At 38.5% G+C, this 23,337-nt stretch overlaps 1 protein-coding gene and 1 long non-coding RNA gene across 26 annotated transcripts in view; one reads left to right on the top strand and one right to left on the bottom strand.

Annotated features, from left to right (window-relative positions):
- Positions 1–23,337, top strand: part of PTPRD (protein tyrosine phosphatase receptor type D) — a 1,677,890-nt gene that overhangs the window by 744,706 nt on the left and 909,847 nt on the right. The window lies entirely within an intron of this gene.
- On the bottom strand, positions 3,626–10,746 carry LOC128838930 (uncharacterized). Its single transcript, XR_008445325.1, has 3 exons — positions 10,667–10,746; positions 10,376–10,422; positions 3,626–4,263 (listed from the first exon to the last, which is right to left on the bottom strand). It is a non-coding gene; the product is annotated as an uncharacterized LOC128838930 (long non-coding RNA).

The raw sequence follows: 23,337 nt of genomic DNA, 5'->3' as shown, positions 1-23,337 counted from the left end.
AAAAAAAAATCACTCTTTGTACTTAATGGTTGTCTGAGACACAAATTGCCGGAAAACTTGCTATCTGCCTAAAGGGAAAGGCTGTTTCCAAAATTTTAAACAGCATTGTCTGGATGTTACTATAAATGTTCCCTAAAACAGCAATATGAGCTTTTATCCTCTAAAGTTTAGTAGACCATTCTTTTACAAAAACAGTCTAAAAACCTAATGTTGCAGGTTAGTGATCTGAGAAACCACTGAAAGTATGCAGAAATATTTAAAAGGAGATACCGATTTCTTGCCAGCATGACATTAGAAAAATCTACTGAGATGTCTGCTTTCACTGCCAAAAGGATTAAATTAATTTGGATTTGTCCTAAAATCCTTTCCAAGTCCTCTGTTAAAAATGGTAGAGTTGTGTGCTAAATTAATAAGGAATAAGACATTTTCACAAAAGCATGTATGTTCTACATTGCATGCATTACCTCATGTTAATTTCCATTTTGATAGCAAGACTTCCAGGCACTGCTAGAAACAGCTTCAAAAAAGGTGTAAGTGCATACTGGGGTGACTCCATTCTGACAAATATACAGCTGACATTTAGCAGCCTGAAAAATATGTCCGTCTCTTCTTTATCCCTTCAGCTGCTTCCTGGTTTAACTGCTAACAAAAAAAGCTAGGGCACACACCAAACTTTTTCTCTTGCTACAAGAAAGTTTTAATTGAAAACAAGAGTGCCAGGCTGAATGTAGCTTCAGCAGATTAGCAGTTAAATTAGAAAGGGCTTTTCGTTTAAGTTCCAGTGTTGATATGTCACTGCGCTCTGTCACTTTGAAAAGCGATAGTGCTTTGTTATCAGTGCTGAGCTCAGACAACCTCCTGATGTAGAGTTAGACTAAAATAGAATGCCAGAGTGATGAAGGTACTGGTTTCATGCTCTTAGCTACTGGACATGGAGGAGAGATGCTGACACACTGTTCTGTTTAGACAAACAGGTTGATCATCTCCCCAGGTCTGTTTTCCTGATATTAAAACGTATATAAAAAAAAAACGGATAGCCAAAAAAAAAAATTCAGCTCAAGAAATGCAAAAGGATTCGGAGAAGAGTGTAAGCATTTCTCATTAATAAATGTTTCCTTTTATGTTTGTTTATAATCCCTTTTTTGGCAGGAATATGTTTTGCAGGATTTAAATGCTTTGTGGCACTATTATTGGGAGTTCTGTGTGTGCAGGATTGGATGGACCCTACAGTGTTGTTGGGTTTTTTTAGATGCAAAGTGGGGGTCTAAGCATGTGTATCACAGCTTCAATAAGTGTGTGCTGACCCCACTTTATTATGTAAAGCCACGTTCCATATATTTCAGTTTGTATTGTTCTAGCAGGAAATGGTTTGGTCTCTTTTTGCCTGTGTTGTGCCTCAGGATGAGTGCCTCCTGAAATGGCCATCTTAGGTCACTTGACTTCGCAACTAGGCTGAATCAGGCAGTTGTAGGGGAGCCCTGCAAAGCCATTCTATTGGAGTATGAGGTTCAGTTTGCAAATTTCTACCATACCACCCATTTGCTGTGTGCCTTCTTTAGTGTTCTCCAGCTGTGTGCTCCCCATTAGTTTTCTTATAAGAGGAGAAATGTAATATGCTCCATTAACCACCACTGAGGGAAATCGTTTCCCTTACTCCATTCACTGTAACCCCGTATTTCCCTCCCACTTCTCTCTAGCCCTCCCTTCCTGCTCAATATACCTTACAAAGGTAAATTTAATGTTTTAAATTGACAAAACCCAATTCTATTTTTTCTTCAGATTTTTTTAGCCAACTCCCCAGTTCCCTTTAAGCCAATTTAAAGACAATATTTCTCAGATTTTATTTTATGTATTACAGCTAGGATAACTCATAAAAGCCATAGCATTTTGGAGAAAGAAACTCTGGTATGAAGAGGCACAGAATATTCAGACATCCCACAGGCCAGAATCATGAGCATTTATTATTATAAAAGTTGTTATAATATGGTTACCCTCAGACCCGCAGAACTGGTATGATAATCAGGCATCATCTGTGATATTTTGGCTTCATTTTCGGTTGGCTTCTTTTTGCCATTGTTGGCTTAATAAATACCTATATAGTAATGCAGCCTAATAATAATTTTTAGCACTCTCATTCATGGAGCTCAATGCTTTTACAAAAGTGGGAGAGTATCATTATCCCTGTTTTACAGATAGAGAAACTGAGGCACAGGTGAAGTGACTTGTCCAAAGTCACACAACAGGCCAGTGGCGATCTGGGAAATGAATCCAGGGTTTTCTGAGTCCCAGTCCCTTATCTAGTGTCCCTTATCTCATTTGATGGATTTTGTTGCCTCCTTTCCCATAAAAATGGATTCTCATTCGGTTCTCAGTTGCTTTATCAAAAAAATTGATCTTGAATGAGTGGGGGGTGAAGAGTTATTGATCACTTTGAATCTTTCCCTTTTTTTCTCTCTTGCTGTTAAAAGATTTAAAAGAAAAATCATACTGAGGGCTACAGATTAAAATGCAAACTAAGCTATTAATTTTTTTTTTTAATGTTCCCAAAGTATGCACTAGTGTCATTGAAATTTGTCTCCTTATCACTGCAGCAAGTGTTATTTAGTAACCCAGCTAGGCCAGCAAACTTAGTGTGAAAAGGTATGGAAGGTGAAGTTACCACAATGTCCTTTGTGGGTGGTAAGTGCTGAGTAATCATCTTTCAAGAGGAAAAGCTGCCAGAAGATACTTATGTTGGTACTGGAAGAACTCACCCTAGGAACGTTGAGTGACCTGATTGCTGGATATAGCTATATTGAAGGTCAATAGGGTTGTTATGGCCTCACATTTAAGAGACCTCTGAAGTAATATAAATTGTTGATGTGTTTAATACTGGCATATTTTAATAGTTGGTTAATCCTTGTGCCTTAATAAAACTGCAGCCTTTTCCCATAAATCTGTAGAGTTGTCATTCCATTATGACAATGTAAATGCCTTCCATCTGAGAAAATTATAAATCTTTTCCTTATAAAGAATCTTTTTCTTAATTATTAGGCATATGAACAATAAAAAGAAAAATCCAGTAGTCTGACAATTGTTTAATTATGCTATGAAGTTATAAAGCAGCTTTCCTTGGAAGATTTCAAAATGCTTCAATAACATGAATGAGTTAAGTCCCACAACAGCCCTGTGAGGTATCAGTTTTATTATTTTAAAGTGCTGTGCTCCCCTTTGTGGTACATGAAAGACTTATTATCACACATCTTGAAAAAGGAGCTATGGCGGATTGTTTTACCCCCCTCCCCAAATATCAGAACTGATCCATGTTATTTTGCTGCACTTAGGAAGAAAAGAAATTACAAGATTTTATGCATTACTTTGTCCCCTATAACTTGTAGAGATCGACTTCATAGTAGGGACTGTCAGAATAGTATTTACTACTAGTTAAATCTATAAAGAGAAACTAAGATGTATGGTTAAATTAACAGTTTACATGAGCAATATTTCTATTTTCAATTTTACTGCTGGCTAAAACTATGGCTAAGGCTTACAGTAGTGTATTTCAGATTGTTTTAAATTTCCTTCATTTATTTGTACATTTATATATTACTATAAAATAAAAATAGGATACAGGAAACACAGGATGTAATTTTATGGACATGATTTAATTTCACTTCTTTGCCAAATTAACAGAAGTACACTTTGCATTTTTCACAGACACAACAATTTCACAGAACCCTTAGAATGAATCTTTTTTGAAACACGTACACCCCCTCCCAAACAGAAATATAATTTGCCTTGCATGGGTACCATCCAAACAGGTCCACAATGTATAGGTCTGGGATACAGGCGCTCACATTGTCAGTGAATGCAAGAAGACAGATAATGTCATTAATATTACAATGGGTTTACAAGTACTAGTGAACTAAAGGAAATTGAATCAGGTGTGACAAATTGTATTGAATTAAATCTAGTTTTATAAAAGTAATACTTCTATTTGGAGGTCGTTCCACACACTGTCAATCATACAGAACATTTTTGAAGTAGCTACTGGATGAAAAATAAAAACAAAAGTGAGAGATGTTACAACACAACACAACACAATTATAAACTGCACACAAGTTAATGATTAACATAAACACAGTATAAGGAGAAGCTAAAATATGCATCTGCAATAAAAAACATTTCATGTCATTGTTTGTTTTCATTCTGATTGAAAAAAAACAAAACTATGAAGGATGCCAGGTGCTGTAACTGGAAAACATTTGCTTCTGTAGCAGAGAACTGCAAAAGAAAAAGAATACTTCATTTTTTAAAAAAAAAAATCTTTTTAAAATGTTCCTCTCTGTGACTCCAGGCCCCTCAATACATTTTTGTGAAACTTTAAACCATTAAATTACAAAGATAAATAATATTTTCATCCACTCATCTGTACCTGTTGTACAAAATACACAAAACGTGCCTAGCTCCCAAAGTTTCTAAATTATTCATATTATTTTAATAATTCACTGTGAAAATGAGGTATGAATTTGAGAAGTAAAGAATGATTCACTGTAATGGAATCAGAGATACATAAATCTCTTATAGTTGGAGCTTGGCAAACCTTTGTGCCCATGCTGAGTCAGTGGGCCAAAGCAGAGGTGAAAAGTTCTGTGCATGGGGATCTGATCAGAGCATTAGTTTGGAGAAGTCCCTCATTTAATTCCCCTATGTCTTGTTTTTGAAATAGTTTGTAGAAGTACAATAATAATGTGTGATGCAACATTTCTGGTTATCTTTTCAAGTGGCTCTCGAAAATAACAGATTCAAGGATGTAAATAAAAGTGCATCTCCAGAATTTTCAGACTGATCCAGAAATAGAACACAGCTTTAGGACATTGGGACCATATGTATAAGAAGCAGTGTATCTTTCAAATAGTTGTGGTTGTACACACAAACGTAACATAATACTTGTAACTCATCATTTGTGGCTGCTCTTGTTTTCTCATTTTGTTATAAAGGACCTGAGTTCAATAGGCAATGATTCTGGAATAGTGGAATCAGTACAAAGAAGTGTCTCAATTAGAATGTGACAAGGGGGAAAAGTGCATTTTTCGAATAGATTTTATGTTCTTTGGGGGCAGGGACATTTTATGTGCATGGTGCAAATCAAGCTCCAGAGACTCAAGTCATTCATCAATAAAATGAGGAACACCCAACTAGTGACCAGTTTGGGTTAAATCATATGGCTTAAAGCCAGAAGGAACCAGCCGATCATCTAGTCTAACCTCTTGTATATCACAGGCCACCGACACTACCCAGCACCTGCACATTAAACCTGACAACCAAAATTAGACGTAAGTGTTACAGCCCACAGGAGACTGACACATTATGCACCACAGGCAGAGAATAGGAGGGGACTGAGGAACACCAGTGCCTGTGGCCTCCACAGCTGCAGGAAAATAATTGAGATATACCCAGCGAAAGCCCCCACACATGCACTACAGAAGAGGCTAAAACCCCCACAACATTGCTGTCAATCTGATCTGGGGGAAAATTTTTTCCTGACCCTATGTAGGGTGATCAGTTAGACCCAGATGTGAACAAGCACCAACCAGCGAAGCATCTGAGAGAGAGAATGCTCAGTGCCATCTCAGAACCCTGGTCTCCCTGTCCAATGTCTCATCTCCAGCCATGGCTATCCCTGATGCTTATGAGGAAGGTGAACCCCCTCCCACCATATAACATTAAGTGAATTTCCCAGCATCACAGAGGAACTCTGGAAGGGGCAGGGATAGAATCCAGTGCTCCAGGACAGCATTCAGCTATGTTGATCATGAGACCATCCTTTGGCTTCCAGCAATTCTCTGATTTATTCATGAAACACCTTCTAACTTCTGGAGCAAAAGAAGCAGGACTGCTACAGACAATTTCCTTTCCTACACAACCCTGATTCTTCCCCAGAGCAGGTCCATCCTGTGCGCTGAATGAGGTGGAGGTCCTCTTGACAAAATAATATGTGATTGTGTTATGAAAAACTGTATCATAATGCATAAGCATGAGGGGCCAAATTATGGCTGCTCAGACAACCTTGATTCTTGCATTTCCTATCTTTTGAATGCTTGAGTTTGCAACTTTTGTAATATTATTTTAGTTAGGTTATTGTGTGTAATGTCACACATAAACATGGGGAAAAAAGTCAAATTCCATTATGTGGCAACATATAGACACCCACAAGATTTATCAGCAAGTTTGGAACCACTGCATGGACCACAGCCACTTGAGCTAATGGAGTCACTGAAACCAATAGTAGGTTATTATCCTGTATATGGACCAGCACTAGAAAGGGATGGGATGCTCATTTTGATAGGGGATGTGTGACGTTATTGATGTGATCATTGTTGCAACCAGGGTCATATGGTTGCACCAGGTCTTGTAAAGAGGAGGTCAAGTGGGGTGTCTATGGAAAGTTTGTAGTTTGTATTTTGCTGGTTATGATTATCCTGTCTGTATATGTATCATTTTTGTATTTGAAGTTATGAATATTGGCTGTGTACTTTTATCTCAATGTGTTTGATTCTAAGTAGCCTCAGTGAAGCATTTGGTCAGCTTCTTGAGAAAGGACTATTCTCAGTAAGTACCCAATCAAGAAACACTTAACTGACAATGGACTTTGGGAGATGCCACATCTGAGCTTTCCTGGGAATGTTCAAACTAACATGTAAACAATGGCATCGGCCTGCAGAAAGCTGAATCATTTATAGACATGTGACTTGCCCAGGTGGCTACAAACTCCATCTTGTTGCTGTGACTTTGCACAGGAGAACAAAGGGGTTTCCTCCCACAAGAGAGAGAATATAAAAGGGCCTAGAAACCCCTCCATTTTGTCTTCAGCTGGCTTAAGAGATGGCCTCTCCACCCCAAAGAGATGCCTGAAAGAAACTGGAACAAAGGAAGTAACTATGGGGGTGTGAGTGATTGTTGGACCTCTAATAAATTTGGTAGTCTCTAAGGTGCCACAAGTACTCCTGTTCTTCTTTTTCCAGACTAGAAGGAGTCTAGTCTGTGAAAGAAGCTTATTGGAACATCTCTGAGGGTGAGATTTACCTGCATTCAATTTCCTACTGTATTAGGCTTAGACTTGCGTGTTTTTATTTTATTTTGCTTGGCAACTTACTTTGTTCTGTCTGTTATTACTTGGAACCTCTTAAATACTACTTTTTATACTTAATAAAATCACTTTTTGCTTATTAATTAACCCGGAGTAAGTAATCAAAACCTGGGGGAGCACACAGTTGTGCATATCTCTCTATCAGTGTTATAGAGGGCAGACAGTTTGAGTTTACCCTGTATAAGCTTTATACAGAGTAAAACGGATTTATTTGGGGTTTGGATCCCATTGGGAACTGGGTATCTGGGTGCTGGAGACAGGAGCACTTCTTAAGCTGTTTTCAGTTAAGTCTGAAGCTTTTGGGGGATGTGGTTCAGACCTGGGTCTGTGTTTGCAGCAGTCTAGAATGTCTGGGTCAACAAGACAGGGAACTGAAGTACCAAGCTGTCAGGGAAAACAGGCTCAGAGGTAGTCTCAGCACGTCATGTGAGAGTCCCAAGGGGGTCTCTCTGACCCAACCCTTCACAAGATGTAACTGTTTTTTGCCAGTGGCAGAGAAATGGTGAGTCTTGAAAATTTTGGATTCCATTCTGGCTCTTGAGAGAAGTATGCTTTGGTAGGTACAAGCTCTTCTTCTGCCTGCTCTGAAGGCTGGACTTCTCCATACCCTCCCTTTCCCAGAGCTGGATCCTTGTCCCAGTCCTGATCTCCTTAACTACTCAGCCCCAGTTCACCTCTTGCCCCCAACACAGTTTGCTCTGTCTTCTTTTCCAGCCCATCCCAGTTACTTCCTCCCAGCTCCTTGTCTGAACTATGTTTCCCCTCCCTCTTGCTGGGTCCCAGTCCTAGTCCACTTTCCTGTGTTCCCAATCCTATCTCAATTCACCCCTCAACCCTTCTTTCTCTTTTTCCAGCCTGTTTGTGTTCTCCCCACATACCCCAGCTCCTTGTTTGATCTGCTTCTCCTCCCGCTACCCTCATTTGCCATCCCTACCCCCTGGTTCCTAGTCCAGTCTCCCGGTCCAGCAAAACCCAGGCCAAATTTGCTCAAGAAAAGATACCTCCATGATTTACTGAAGGACATTGTATGTTAGATGCTGCATCTATAAGACGCTGACCATCAAACAATCGATATCGTGTTAAAACCTTAGGACAGTTGAACTTCCTTTATGTAATTTATTTTCTGAGCTGCTGTAGAATTTGTTCAATGAGCATAGGACAAAGGATGTTGCGTATGTATATATGGTAACAGCATTGTTCACTGAGGTGAGGTTTTGGCAGAGCTGGAAACACTGGAGACACTGTCAGGTTGTGGAAGAAAGATCTTGGCTGGAAGTGGCTGAGGCCAGGTGCCTCTTCATTCCTCATTACCTCCCTAACCTCTTTGACCATTGACAGGTGGCTGCCTCTTTACTCTTCTCCTCTTTCCTCATTCTGAATGGCACGAGGGGCAACAAAAATTACATACTTGATCTATATTGCAAGTTCTTGTTCTGCCCAGCCCTGCTACTATTTGGAAGCTAGGTGCTTAGCTCTCATAGGATGGTCCTGTGGAGCAGGACAGGGTGGTGTTATCAAATCAATTTCCAAAACCATAGTGTATTTCAGAGGTGCTGAGTATTCACTGCCACCACTAAAGTCAAAGGGGCTACTTTCGTGTTCAAATTTTAGCACCTGTTTAAATATCGTGCTGGACTGGGGCCAAAAGGCTCAGCACCTTGCATGAACAAGCCCAAAGTGAATGGAAATTGGAATCGCTCAGCACCTACTGAAAATCAGGCCATATGCCTCAGCATGCACTATGCTACAAGGATGCTCATGGCTTACATGGACAAAGCTTTTCTAAGCGTCATAGAAACTCAGAAATAGGGGATGTTGAATTCCAAAGGATTCTAAAGCACTATGGGTTACTTATTTTTAAAACTTACAGCATAATCATTAATTTAATATAATTAGTCAAGTAAGACTGCTATACATTTAATATATAGGTATACATAAGCCTCTTTGCAAGAACGGTATTGTAACTTAATTACAGTAAGATTTTTAAATACTGGAAATAATCCATTAGATCTTCCTTTTTTTGGAGCAATAGTACAAGGAGAATACCGTCAGATCTACATTCATTTATCATTCCCAATGTCCTGGTATATGACAAGAATTTTAAAATACATTTCTGAGGGTAATCCATCAATTCCTGAACTACTTATTAGATCATTATAAAACTGCTACAGAAAATGTATGAAAAGATTAGCTTTTATATTTTAATATTCCTTTATCTGAGTTACAAGGTCCCTTTAGATTTCAAAGTAGATTTTTTTTGTTACAAAACCTAGTAATGTTCAGAAATAAATTGTCTACAAAATCTTCTAATTCATTTCCTTTAGGCAGGCAAAGTGTTGCAGTCATAGATCTATTTCCTAAAATAAACATTTCAAAACATTAGAGCAATATCGTTGCAATCAAATTACTGAGCACTAAAATCACATCTTGTCCATGCCTGAAAAACCTTTTTAATTGTTTTCAGAGAAATTGTTCAGATGAGGAAATAGTAGCTATTTGCTGCTGTTACTGAAAGTTGGTTGGGCTGTAATCTGAACAAATCTGAACAAGTATATGGGGAGACTCTGATTCTCATCTCTTGTTTCTTTGGGCTTCTGTCTGTGTGGTTGGCATCTGATAGTATTTCTACTTTTCTCCCATTCCCACAGTTAGTTTATATTAGGAAACATGTATTTCTGTAAATGTGTCTCTTGCACTTCTGCAGTGCCAAATACCAGCATAACACACAATTAAGTTTTCCACAAACGATTATGATCCACTGAAAAACCACAGAAATTAGCTGCATTTCTGATGCTAAAATATAGCAAAAGTTTATCCATGCTGTGACTGGAAATCAGTGCTGGAAAGCCATTCCCTCATTGAATAAAATACCTAAGAACATATGTATCCTAGATTTGAGCTAGTGCAGTGAATTAGTAATACTCTTTGCCCATGTGAATTGCTGTGTTAGAGGATTAAAGGACTCTCAACCTCAAACAAACTAAAACTTTTTGATAAAAGTGTTAGAAAATTATTAGCAAATAAAGGATGAGGTTCACTTATTTTAATTCTCTCATCTATCTTTGCAATAAAGATGTTAGCAGATAGTGCTATCTGTAGAACTTAATTTAGATACATATTTTGTAAACGCCTTACAAAAAATATTTCTTCTCCATTTCATGAACAGGAAGCGCTTACATATTCAACAAATGAATCCTACAGTATATTTATATCTAATACTTCTCCAAGCAGCAACAACATACTCACCTCAGCAACAGGATGATGAAAACAAGGAGAGAGTAAAGTGGCTACACCTGCAACAGAATTTAAACGATGGTTAAAAAAGCAAAGAAAATATACTCTTTTGCTTTAGAAGAAAAGATCCAACAATCCAGAGTTTTTCAAATTATTGGGCAGAAGTAATTTTAAAAGTGCTAAAGTTGAATGCCACAGTTATCACAAACATCTAAATTCTAGTTAATTTTTTTTGTAAGCAACATCTCAGTTCTTGCAAACCATTAGTATTGGGAAATATTAGTCTTGCTAAGTTAGTCTTACCTTTGCTGCCAAGTCAGGATAGGATAAGGTCTTACCCATGTCTTGGCTATCTGACTGAAAATAATATTCATATTTTCTTTAGTCTGCAGCTATTAGCTGTAAATGAGAGCATTTTTATCTGTTATGAAATAATCAAGCCCAAGAGTAACTTTTCTTCTCACTGGGGGGGGGGGGGGGGGGAGCGAATGAAATGAGGCTGGATGTGGAGATTTATACACGCAATTCCCCACCCAGAGAGATGAGAACTCAACTTCACTGTATTATTTGTTTGAAAACTTGCCTGAGGTTCACAGGGAATGTAGTGATCCTGAAGATAAAATTCCCTTCTGCAACTCTCAGCAGCTCTTTCCAGACACCTCCAAAATCCAAACAGCTTTGTACTCTATCCCTGCTTGTCAGTGTCTTTGATGCTGGGAATTTCCAACACATTCGGGTGCTGTAGTGATTTTAGAATCCTGAGCTGTCCTGCTGGGAAGGAGGGCAAGTATCACGGAAGATGGTTCACCAACAGTAAGGGTTCATTTTCTGTTAGCTTTTACCCTTCCTCATTCCCCAGTAACTAACATTGAACGGAGGATTTCTTTTGTTTTCAAAATACTTTTCTCTGCTGAATCTATTGTTACTTGATAGTGAGATTCAGAGCCTGACAGTGGTTGCTTAGCAACATAATCAGCAGTATTCACACTAGCACCTATGGATGCTGAACTTATCTGCATTCCCTATGTTCAGCTAACTCATGGATTTTTTTTTTTAATTCTTGTGGTTATGCAGTATTTGCTGAGATCTCTATTTCTTTTTATTTTCATTCATCCCTGTTAACAGATGATTTGTATCAGAGTCTAGCTTCTGATATTTCACTTTCAAAGCACTTGCGTATTTTCAACCTCTCATTTCAGGACTTTGGCAAAAGTTGGCTGTTTCAGAGCTGTTCCCACTGCCCTCCACCCCAGAAATAAGAATACAGTTTTCCCTAGTGTGACTCAGATTACCAACATAGACATCAAAGAAAAGAAACATATGCTTCCTCGTGTGTATTTAGCAGAAGAGTAAAAGTGTGTGTATACCTTTAACATTATCCAAGACAATGGATGATCTTAGTGTGGATTGAAATCCCATATTCTTATCTGGTGGTGGTCATAACTTTAGATTAATTCCTTTTTTCATATGGGTTGATATAAGGCTAAAAAAGAGTCCATTTTAAGCATCACTGGAGTTATTTGATTGGGCCCCCTGATATGGACGGCCAATAGTCTTCTCTTCCCACCTGCCTCAATTTCTGTCATGCCCACTTGGGATGCTTGGCTCCCATGAAAGGCACAGGGTGGAGAGTAATATGTGCTGAACTGTGTGTGTGTGTGTGTTTGTATGTATGTATGTATGTATGTATGGAGGGGAATTAGTGGTTCAGGGGAAAATTCTGATTCCTCAGGGATCTTGCTTATTTTCACCACTGACCTCTGTCAACAGAAGAGCCTGACATCACATGGGGCAGAGCCCAAAGCACTAAACACCAAACTAGCATTTCAAACTGTCCTTGGAGATTATGACACAGGTGACCCCTGCAACTTCAGGTTTGACACTATTGTCTGCACAGGCCCTGCCTCCCAGTGTTCAGAACTCTTTGTTGACATGAGTCAGTCTACTACTTTGACCATGCACAAAGTTCACACCTAAGAAGTCAGTGCCAACCCACAGTTAACCAGAGTGGTAGGTGAGGTGCAGCCACTTCTCCCTCTGTTTTTAGAAAAGGAAGTAATTGTGGTATCTCAGATAGCACTATGTGGTAACTATAGATCAGTGCTGAATACTCTGCAGTGACCTACCTCCTTGTTACTTACTCCCCCAGCTCTCATTATGCTTTTGTAACCTTGGTCTTCTCTATTCCACACACTCTTTTAATGTTTGGTGTTTCGTCTATCTGGTATTCCCTCTGTTTTCTGCCTCCCTTCTGCAATAGAAAGTCTTTTTTCATTACCTCTCATCTGAAATCATTCTTTATCTTATGACTGACTCTATCATTTTGCACAGTGTGTATGAAGAATGCTTCTTGATATAGTCCTGAAACAAAAATTGTGGATCAAAGCCCAGATCTGGATCTGAATATTTAAAATTCCCTTATCTAAAGATCCAAAAACCTCTGATCTGAACAAGCTGAATATTTGGATGTCCAAAATCAAACTTATCTGTAGATGCTCAGATAGCATGACATCAGTGCTTCATGGCTTCCATTGGCACTGAAAGGTGTTAGTTTCACTAGAGCTAAATGAATACAGGAACATATTTTTATTGAATATTTGGTTGAACTGTAAGATAAAATACTTGGCCAATCATGTAATTTGTGCAACTTAATTTTTAGGCACAAATTTAAGTAGTAAAATTTCAAAGTTGTATGTTTGAGTACTCATGGAAATGTGAGATTTCTATATGCAAGTATTTGTGCTGGAAGTGTTTGCACTTTTGTCTGGTTCGAGAAGAATTAAAAATACCATGTGGCAGATTGTATCTGCCCACTTACAGCTAACCAACAAAACTGGAATACTGAAAAGATCTATTCATGGTCAATTCATAGAGACTCTTTTTTTGTAAAGACCTATATTGTGGTGTTAATAATGCAAGACTTTAAGGAAATCATGATCTGTTTCCAAGACATAAAATGAAAAAGAGGCTAAATTTGTCTCAAAAATGATTTGATGCAAATAGTTTTGACCTTTAAATGTGTCATTTTATTCAATGGTCATCTTTCTCCTTTTACTCTGTCCCAGTAGTTGAAAGCACCTGAGGCTTGCAAACTGACAGCCCCCAAAATATACATCTGGTGAACCAAAATAGAGCATTTTCAGTGAAGGGTCCTTGACTGTGGAACTCACACACACACACACACACACACACACACACACACACACACACTCAGACATCAGACAAAGCCCAAGTGCACTAGCCTTCTGCACACGCTACAGCTGATCTCTTTATTCAAGATTTTATCTGAGTGAGTGCTTGGAGGTGTTGAGATTCTTTGCCTGAGAGATTTTGATTGTTGAATCCATTTTCTTTAATACATGTATGTAACCATGTCTTCATTTTATATATGAGTTTAGAGAGATTTAATGAGCACATTTTATAAAAACAGCTATAGATACATATATTGTATTGTAACACATGGCAGCCAGCAGATTTTAATGATTGGAGGACCATTGGATATGGTTACAGTATAGCTGCCTTTCAAGAGAGGAAGAAAGAAGAACTGCAGGGAGGCATGAGCACTAGTGATTATGCTGTATTCAGTATATTTCCATCTCAATTGCGCACACACAAAATGCTTCACTTTAGTCATTCTTGATAGCAGCAACATCATTTTTAGCTGTAATTAGTTTCTCTGCTGCACATGCAATATCTTCCTCAGAGTAATCTTCAGTTTCAGTAAATACAAAACAAGAGGGAGAAAACTATGTCGTAGGATGTCCAGGCGTAACTCCCACTGAAATCATGAGAAGCCCTGGATAACAAGCACCCCAGGGGAGAATTTCACCCTAATCATTTGTCACAAAATGCTATCTTTTGAAACCTAAACAGTTAAAGTGATTTATCCTGCTTATCCCAGGCACCCAAATTCCCATTGACTTTCATGGAAATGAAGGTGTGCAAGGCATGCAGGTTGAAAAGGACATTTTGCCCCTTTGCGTGATTTAGAGATGAGTGGATCGATTTGAGTTAGAGGAGCCAGAGTTTAGCCTGTGAATTTCCTAGCCATGGGCCATCTATTTTTTGTTTTGTTTTGTTTTTGAGGGGGAAGTGACAAAATAATGGCTGGGGCATTTGCAGCACAGTAGCTGCCAGCTCCTTGGGTTATTAATCCAGCCTTGTCCCCTTGGAGAACACTCTCTCTCTCTCTCTCTCACACACACACACACACACACACAGGAAGGAGCCTGGAAGGGAGTTGGGAGGCTTGCTTGATCTTCCTGCTTTTCGCTCAGTAAGTCATTGGTGGCTGGGTTTCCTTTCCCCAACTGGTCATACACTCCCTGCCATTTCCACTCAAGCTGTGATTCTGTATCTGATTGCAGAATGGAAGTGTGCAGGGGAAGAAAAGAAGCTGTGAGCATGCCGGTTGCTGGGGAGATAGAATTCAGCCAACTACAGAGCAGCAACAGTGCTTCATCTACATCTGAAAGGGCAGGAGAGAAATTTGGGGGAACATAACTTGATGAGGGTTGGGGGAGAGAGCAATAAAGCAGAGCCACAGTGGCATGGAGGCAGGTGGAAATGTGTGGGGGATCTTAAGGGAGACAGAAGAAAATGTGGAGCAAGAGAGAAGCACAACAAGTGTTGAAGCACTGACCAAAGACTACTGCTGGGAGAAGGGTAGGAGAATCATGCCTACCAGTCTTTAGGCAGCTATCTGGAGGAGGACTTAGCAAGTGCTGGGGACTTCTTCCTCGGAGAAAGGAAAGTGCTGCTTCTGAGGAGTAACTTGTCTTCTCCCAATATTTTTATGTAGTAATTTTTTTTTTTCAAATGTGGAGAATTGATTACATTCAGGGCAACCTCTTGGAATCCTGCTGATCTTCCCCAGGATTGTAAGACCAGCACTGAGAAAGTCGTCTGTGGAGGAGCAAGGGAAAGACCTAGTCCAGAGAAATTCAGTGGTGGCCTTTTAAATTGGGAAAGATTGAGATGAGGAATGGTGGGCACAGAGGGACGAGGAATAGGAAGAGAAGAGTGACTGGGGACTTTTGAGTGAAAGGAGGAGAAAATGAGGGAAGTTAAGGGTGAGGAGAGAAGAAAGTGAGCACAGGAAAAGAAGGGGGAAATAAGGAGAGAGGGGAATTGAGGTGGTATGTATACTGGGGAAAGAAAGGATTGCAAAGATGAAGGGAAAAAAGACCCAGAAACTGACTATAAAGAGAGTGTTTAGGAAGGGAAAACTAGCATTGATACTAGGATAATTGTGGAATACAGTGGTACCCAGACAACTAGCCAGTTGCTTTCTTGTTTTGAACATTCCACCCACTAGGGCTGAGGTGAGTTGAGGGTCATGAGTTGCATTGCCAACTATTATACAGAAAAGATAGATAATTAAATTGAGCTGCAGAAGTGGGTTGTTTCATGCTTTCCAAAGTTAGTGGTGATGGGTTGGTTATTTGGCTTTGGATTTTAGTTCAGGCCAATCTCTAGCCTTTTGTTTGTTAATGAAGCCTTTTGTTTGTTAATGAAGATTGTTTGTACCACTAAATTTCTGTTCTTTTATTGCTTGGTAAAATCCACTGCAATTTGTTTCCACTCTGAGCATTTTTTTCTGATTGCAATTATCTCTTTATTCTTATCTCTGACTACAGATCTCCACAGCAGTTGTGATTAGGAGATGGAGTCTGCTGCTCATTGATTCTGTTGATATGTGCATTGCTAGTTATTTGTGTACTTTATTTAAATTAAGTTAATTTTATATGTGGGGTTGAAACAGCTGTTGTAACGTTATGGTTGTTTTTGTTTTTTCCTACAGATTTTTTTTAATGTGGTGTCACTTGTACCAAACTTTCATCAGAGGCTTTAGCTTTCTTTTTCTTTTTTTCTAAAGTGTGGTCATTTGTGTGCCGTTTGGCTCTATGGGTTCTTGATCAGTATTGCATGAGGGATGACCTTCATAACTAATATGAGTATACCTTATGAAAATTATGGATCATTCCCTCCCTAGTGGAAATAAACCATATTGTGTTACTAAGCACATGATTAAAAATCTTTCTGGCTCTGTCTGTGTGTACAGGCGAGTCTCATATTACACGCATTTAACATGCACAAATTCAGCTTTGCATGGTCGGCAAAAACCAAAAGAAAGGAGAAAAATAACAATTTAAATACTATACCTGTAGCGCGGGCAATTCTGCCCGCCATTACACTCAATGTAATTTTGACTATATGCGATTTTCGCTTTACGCGCTGACAGCGGAACATAACCCCAGTGTAAGATGAGACTCACCTGTATACATTTTACATAGTGACTGTGTGCAGTGCTCTAGAATTACTTAAAGTAGCCACAGGGTATGTAGATATAATGTACGCACCCACACGATTAACTGCTTTGAGGTATCAATATTCTTAGAACCATTCCACAATGTGGCACAGAGATGAGTATATGCCTCTAAATGGACCCACATCTCTGCACATGCACCCTTGTGTCTTCCCCCCTCTCCAAATAAGACACCTCTTATTCACCACTGAACATTGGAACAATCCAACTACCCCCTTCAATAGGCCAAGTGTCTCATGCTGTTCAACCACCCGTCTCTGGCTACTGCCCCCACATCTCTTCAGTTAGTTTCTCTGTGCACTCTGTCCTCCAGCTTTATTCTTGTTTCCCAGAGCGCCCTTCTCATTCCTAACTTGTGAGAATAGTGAGAGATTGGCAGCAGAGGGGGTTAGAGTGCTCTGGGAGCATAGGCCATAAGAAGATGCTGATAGGGAGTGGTGGTTTTTTGTTTTTGTTTTTGTTTTTTGCTTTAGAGATGCTACTCTCAGAGGCCTGGTAACTCTCCGTCTTCTCTCCAAGTTGTCTTTCAAGCCCCTTCACTTGAAATTATCTAGTTTGGGAATATCAGTAACTATATTGTTCAGTGTTAAATTTTCTGGATACTGCTCAGTGACTAGATTCGTTTTCTATAAAGTTGCTCAGTAGATACGAAAGAATATGGGGGGTTTATTTTATATGTTAAACAAAGGTGCTAGAAGATTGTTTTCCCTTCCGAAGTTCTACTCAGCAAAGGGCAAAAAGTTCTAGTATTTTGTTTATAATTGTAATATATTCCAGATAAAGGAAAATATTTTAGAAAACAGTGTCTCTTAGCCTTGTGAAGGAACCTAAAAGTGTTAAAGGAGCATATACGTTCCATTTATTATACTATGTAAGACACTTCAGCACTTTTATTTATCAGTATGTCACCCACTTTGTTTTATAGTTTGAGTACCTTATTGAATTTTATGTTTGGCTGTATATCTTGAGACTTTAGCCATTTACTATATTGTTATGGAATGGGAAATAAATCGGACACATAGTATCTTGGTTTTCGTAGTTGGTCGGGTCATATGGTCTTCTACAAGTTAAGTGATTGCTAATTAGAGGCCATCATGAGATTTACTCTAGAGTAACAAATCTTCATCAGCAAGGATAGGTTTTTGTTTTGTTTGTTTTTTTAAATATAACTGTTTGCATCACCATTAAAAATGAGGATATGCTAAGCCTAAATGAATGAAAACATGTTATTTCTAATCTTTACAGGCTACTTCTGATAACTGATACAATAACATTGTTCCTAACCCTTTGTTTAGACATTGTAGACTAATTATATTCCTAACAAAGGTTAGTAATTAGTAAACCAGAAAACAATTGTACCCTTTCCAATGTTTTGAGGTCAAAGTAAAATTCCGTTGTTAACAAAATGTGCTTACGCTAGTATTGATCTTGAGCAAAAGAGTAAAAAACAGTGAACTAGGCTGCTTTGATTAAATATGGAAAATGTGCAGAGAAAGTGCTTTATTAGCATTCATTTTTGAAGGAGATGCACATTTCACTTGTCTAAAAGAGAATGAATTTAATGTTTTTTCTTTAAACTCTGGGCACATGAAGCAGAAAACAGTTTGTTCAAATGTGTTACAAACTAACAAAAAGTTGGTACAGTGTGAATACTAAAATACTCACTGGCCTTTAAGTTGAGGGTCTCCCCTGTCAATCCACACCCTCTGAAAAAGCCTGGGTAAACAGCTGGGTTTAGCAATATGTCTTGAAAGTTGGTATCTGCTGAGACTCTTTTAAATTAAGATGTATTGCTATATTTTATGGTACTTATGTTTTTTTTCCAATGTACATACACAGAAAAATAGAAATCACCAACTTTTCAATCATCTTTGATTTCTGCATTTAGTCTGCATTTCTGCATTTACATATTCTTTAACATAAGAAAACTTGCAGGTTAATTCTGAAAAAGATGGTTTTTGAATATTCAATAGCTAATCATGTAACCATTTTTTTCCACTAGATAGTACCACACCCCGGTGTCTATTTGGTGTGGGAGTAGTTTGGATGGGAGAGTGGCTATTTTAAGTTATCGCCATGAAACTTACATTTGTCATATGGTTGAAGTGAAACCTCTACTTTTTTAAATGGGGAAAAAATGTAAAAATGGAGAATTTAAAAAGAAAATATGTGCCTGGTAGGCTTTCATGTGATTACGTGTGGGCAGGACTTGTTAGGTCTCATGTTTAACCCTGCAGGGATGGGAAATAACTGTCTTTACAGATGAAATATTTTCATGTATAGAAAGGACCTTAATGGCCTGGGACTGAGGTTTGCTCATTCTGGACTTCAGACAGAAGTAATTTTGGGAGTGCATAGGAAGGGGAAGTAAAAGAGGGCTCCAAAGTAGGGGAAGAGAGGAAATATTTGTTAGTTAAAACAAATTTCAGCTGTTGGAAGCTGCACAGGGCTTTGGAATGTTAGGATAAATTCTGGGAAGATGAATTAGTGGACAGGGTACAGGTAAGGCCATCAAAGGTTCATGACAAATAAATCTATCATTTGGCTCTGCATTTAATCATTTGGATTTAGTTTCCATAACTATGGTGCATGTGTGTGGCTCCCATCCCCCTCCCAACCGAATCCTTCCCCTGCCAATACTGGCAACCGTGGACAATACAAATAAGATAGCAAATATACAGCTATTGTGCCTGGAACAAAAAGAGTAAGTCCGAAAGCTGATCTGTTACTACTTATGTAGTGGAGCCTTGGAGAATGTCTTAAAAGGCTTAGACAAAGCTGTGCACAGCAATCATACTTATCTTTGTACTGCCAGAGGATTCTTAGGTCACATGCTGCCATGTTCCCATTTATTCTAATACTGTAATTACCATAGAAGTTGGATCATCGCTGGTAATTATGTGTGTGTGAAGCGTGCTTCAACAGCTCAGATAATGGGATTCACTACACAGGGCCTACACTGTATGGCTGCAGAAATTATGCTATTTTATGGAACGTCTAATACCAATGTCACTAGAATTACTTTGCTTAAATGGAGAATAACCTTCTGAGAACAATACATATGAAGGAAAAAGATAGTTTGTCAAAATGTCAACGCACTATATTTTTAAAAAAAACTGTCATGGTACACTGTTTGAATTTTATAACAATATATTTAATTTTAACTTTTATTCTTTGAATTCATTTTGAGAGAGAGGTGCTTTATCATGACAAATCAGGAATGATTTGAACATAAGAAATAGCGGAAAAGTGAGTTGTTGACAGGCTTAATTGTTGTAACCTGTTAGAGAAATATTTTCCCGTTGCTTTCTAGCCAAAAGCTATACAAATAATTAATATTCAAAGAGCAGCACAACAATTGTTATTAATGTACAGTGCCCTCCTCGATATTTATTGCTGCAGTATCACTTGTGGTTTGTATGAATCTGTTTTCATTGCAGTTTATTAGCAATCAACAATTAGAATTTGGCTCTAGTGTTTACAAACTATAATTCATTATCCTCTTATCTTTTATTTATGAGACAATGTCAAACGAAAGCAGCAAAATATTCATTGTTTTTGGTTGGAAGAGTTCTGCAGCAAATTAACATTGCCACTCAGTTGCAGTGCTCAGTGGTCTGTTGTGATTGCTGTGTGCGTCCGATCTCTCTCAATCCCACAGTAGATGAGAAGGTGGAGTCTTCACTACAGCAGTGGTACCTGTCACTCTGGTAACTGCGATTTGAAAACCAGATTCTATTGAAGTCAATTGGGGTTTTGCTATTCAGGTCAACGGAGCCAGGGTTTCACCCCTAGCATTCACTGTGTTATTTTTGGGAGACACCTGAGCAGTGAGTCAACAGGTGACACAGGGAACATAATTCCTATTAATAGGTCTCCTTGTGAATGAATTAATAATTTAAGTATATTAAAATATTTGTATCTGAATGTGCTGTGAAATGAGCTTGTGTAAGTCCAAGTTCCTCCAATTGCAATGATTGCTATCTTAAACTAAAGCATGTTACTGAAAGGGAAATATTATATTCTACTTCTAGTGTCATTACAGATGTCACTGAAGAATGGCAATAATTACTTAGAAAATTAGCCATTTTACTCTTGGATCATGTTAAATCAGTACCTCCAAGTTCAAACTTAACCATCCAAAGCACTTAATCGGGTGCTTGTACAAAGATGTCATACATTTACCCTGAAAAGACTGGCTTTTTAGCATGGAAAAGATATTTTATGGCAATGGACTTTTAACCAATAGATGCTAAAATGAAATTGTTTTTTTTCAGGTGATTCCTATTAGTTTCAGTAGGACAATTACATTATTGAAAAAAAAAAGCAATGGGTCTATGTAATACTGTTTCTATTGGTTCCTGGGGTACTGGCCCTCCAGTTCAAAGCAGAATAGAGCAGTAAGAACTGCTGAAGGATTCAAAAACAACTCCACTGGCAATTGCACTACAATTAAAACATCTAAGTAGTTATCAGGAAGTCAGTGGTAAACTGCAGGGTCACAATTCAAAAAACATTATTCTCTCAAAAGTCCTATGCTGTGTTAAGCCAGTTTATTGTGCTAAGCTAGTCTGTGCTATGTTGTAAATGAGACTGAGCCAGATTTTTCAGAACCAGGCAAAGAGAATTGCATTCATTTGCATTTCTTATTTGTGAATGCAGATATAGCAATTGTAGGCACAATCTTGGTGATTGTATGTGTATTTCTGCATCTGACGTGAATATCCTCTCCACTTATTTTTAAATACCATTTTGTAAGGTGATTTAATTAAGAAAAAATAGCTCCATGTGAATAAAGTTCTCTGGGCCATGATCATACCTGTTTGAGATTTACCTAAGAGCCAAATCTTGTGATAGGCAAGAGGCAGCATAGGCAATGAAACTGGTGCAATTTCACTGCATGAAGGTTCCAGCCACAGAAATGGCAGGCAGGGTGCACCACCCCAGAGTGCAAGAGCAGATAGCTTGGGCAGGGCTCTGACCAGTGTTTCTGTGACTACACAGACTTGGTGGCTAAAATCCACCATAGGAGGGCAAAGCGGTTTTGCTGGTTCTGTGGCCTGTGGCTTAATTCTGCAGGATGCTGAACACTCCTGCCCTGATCCAGCAAAACTAGACACAAGCTTAACTTTAAGTATATGAATGTTCCTATTGTCTCTTAAGTACTTTGCTGGATCTAGGATCAGAGTTCTCAGCACCTTGCAAGATCCATACTCTGGTAGGGATGATTTGTCTATCTTCCTCTAAATCCCCTGAAGAGAACAACCATGTAATGCTCATTTATTTGAGCTTTGCACAAAGTTCAGGCATTCGACCTAAGTGCCAGCTAGAGTTTAGATTTATAACCTGGATTGGAATTACAGGATAGCTTTAGTTTATCTACCAGATCTTTACAAATCATAGTCACCGATGCCTCCATTTGTTCACTTGGTCACTTATGTGAACACTAACTCTTGGCTCATTTGGGAATATACTACAATGAAAAATCTTACTTGGCCTCTTCTCTTTTGCTGCCCTTATGTGGCAGCTCACTTTCCTTTTGAATGACGGTTCTTCCAGCGCTGCTTTAAAAATTCTGTTCTTTATATTAGTGCTAAAATGCTTTATGGGAGTACATGATTACAGAGACTATGTGCAAAACAAACTAACTTACTTTGAATTCCTATCAATGTGCTTTTAAATATGAAAGTCTAGCCTGCTTTTGTAGAGATGCTGAGTTTTTCTTACACACATTGTGATTTGAAATGAATATTGAAAGCACACCATGAACGTCTGTAATTGTTTTTCATTTACAGAGGCAGTGTGTGTTACACCGGCTTCATTCATTTGCAGATTCTGTCAATAGGGTGAGGCTAGGTTCATGGTTTGTGACTTATTTAGCTTTACTCATAATATTTGGTTTCAAAAGATTCATAAATATCTTGATGGTGGCACAAGTGCTGTTAATAAAAAGGAATAAATGACAACTCTGTGCCATACTTTAACTTTCCTTGTACTCTTGAAAGCTGCTGTATGTAAAATGTTCATCCCGAATATACTTTGGAGGGAGGGAATGTGATACTTACATATGAAAGTATTGTACATACAGACATGCATATGTATGATTCATCCACTGAATAATATTTAAAGCTCAGCAGCCCGGTGGCTTTGATGACTCTAATATTTTTGTCTTCTGTCACCATTGCTTTGATGGCTCTAATAATTTGTCTCCTCACATTAGAGTTGTTATTCTTTACTCAATGATGCTGCCTCTTGCAGGATATCAAAATTGTATATAACTGAGCTACAGTGTTTCAAGGTTGTTGGAATAAATATATGTCATGTTATGGACAGTTCTCAATTTTTAATAAGAGGTGCTGGGGCTCAAACAATTTTTTTACTTTCATGCCTGACATGGCAAGCCCAGAGGTGCCAGGGCTGTGAACTGCCAAGTCTAGATGTGCTGGGGCTCATCCCTGGCAAGCCCTAGCACAAATTAAGCACTGGCTACGGAACACATTCAATCAAGTTTTCTCAGGTTTTAAGAATACAGAATGTGAGAGCTGGGTAGTGTAGTGGATAAGATTATTCTTTCCAATTTCCAGATTAATCCTCTGGTACTGTGTGATTGTGATGGTTCTCAGGTTACCCAGGACTGTGAATCACC

The sequence above is a fragment of the Malaclemys terrapin genome, chromosome 6 (genome assembly GCF_027887155.1).
Source record: "Malaclemys terrapin pileata isolate rMalTer1 chromosome 6, rMalTer1.hap1, whole genome shotgun sequence".
NCBI lineage: Eukaryota > Metazoa > Chordata > Testudines > Emydidae > Malaclemys > Malaclemys terrapin.
The sequence above is the reverse complement of the archived record's forward strand: the minus strand, read 5'-3'. Positions and strand labels throughout refer to the sequence as shown.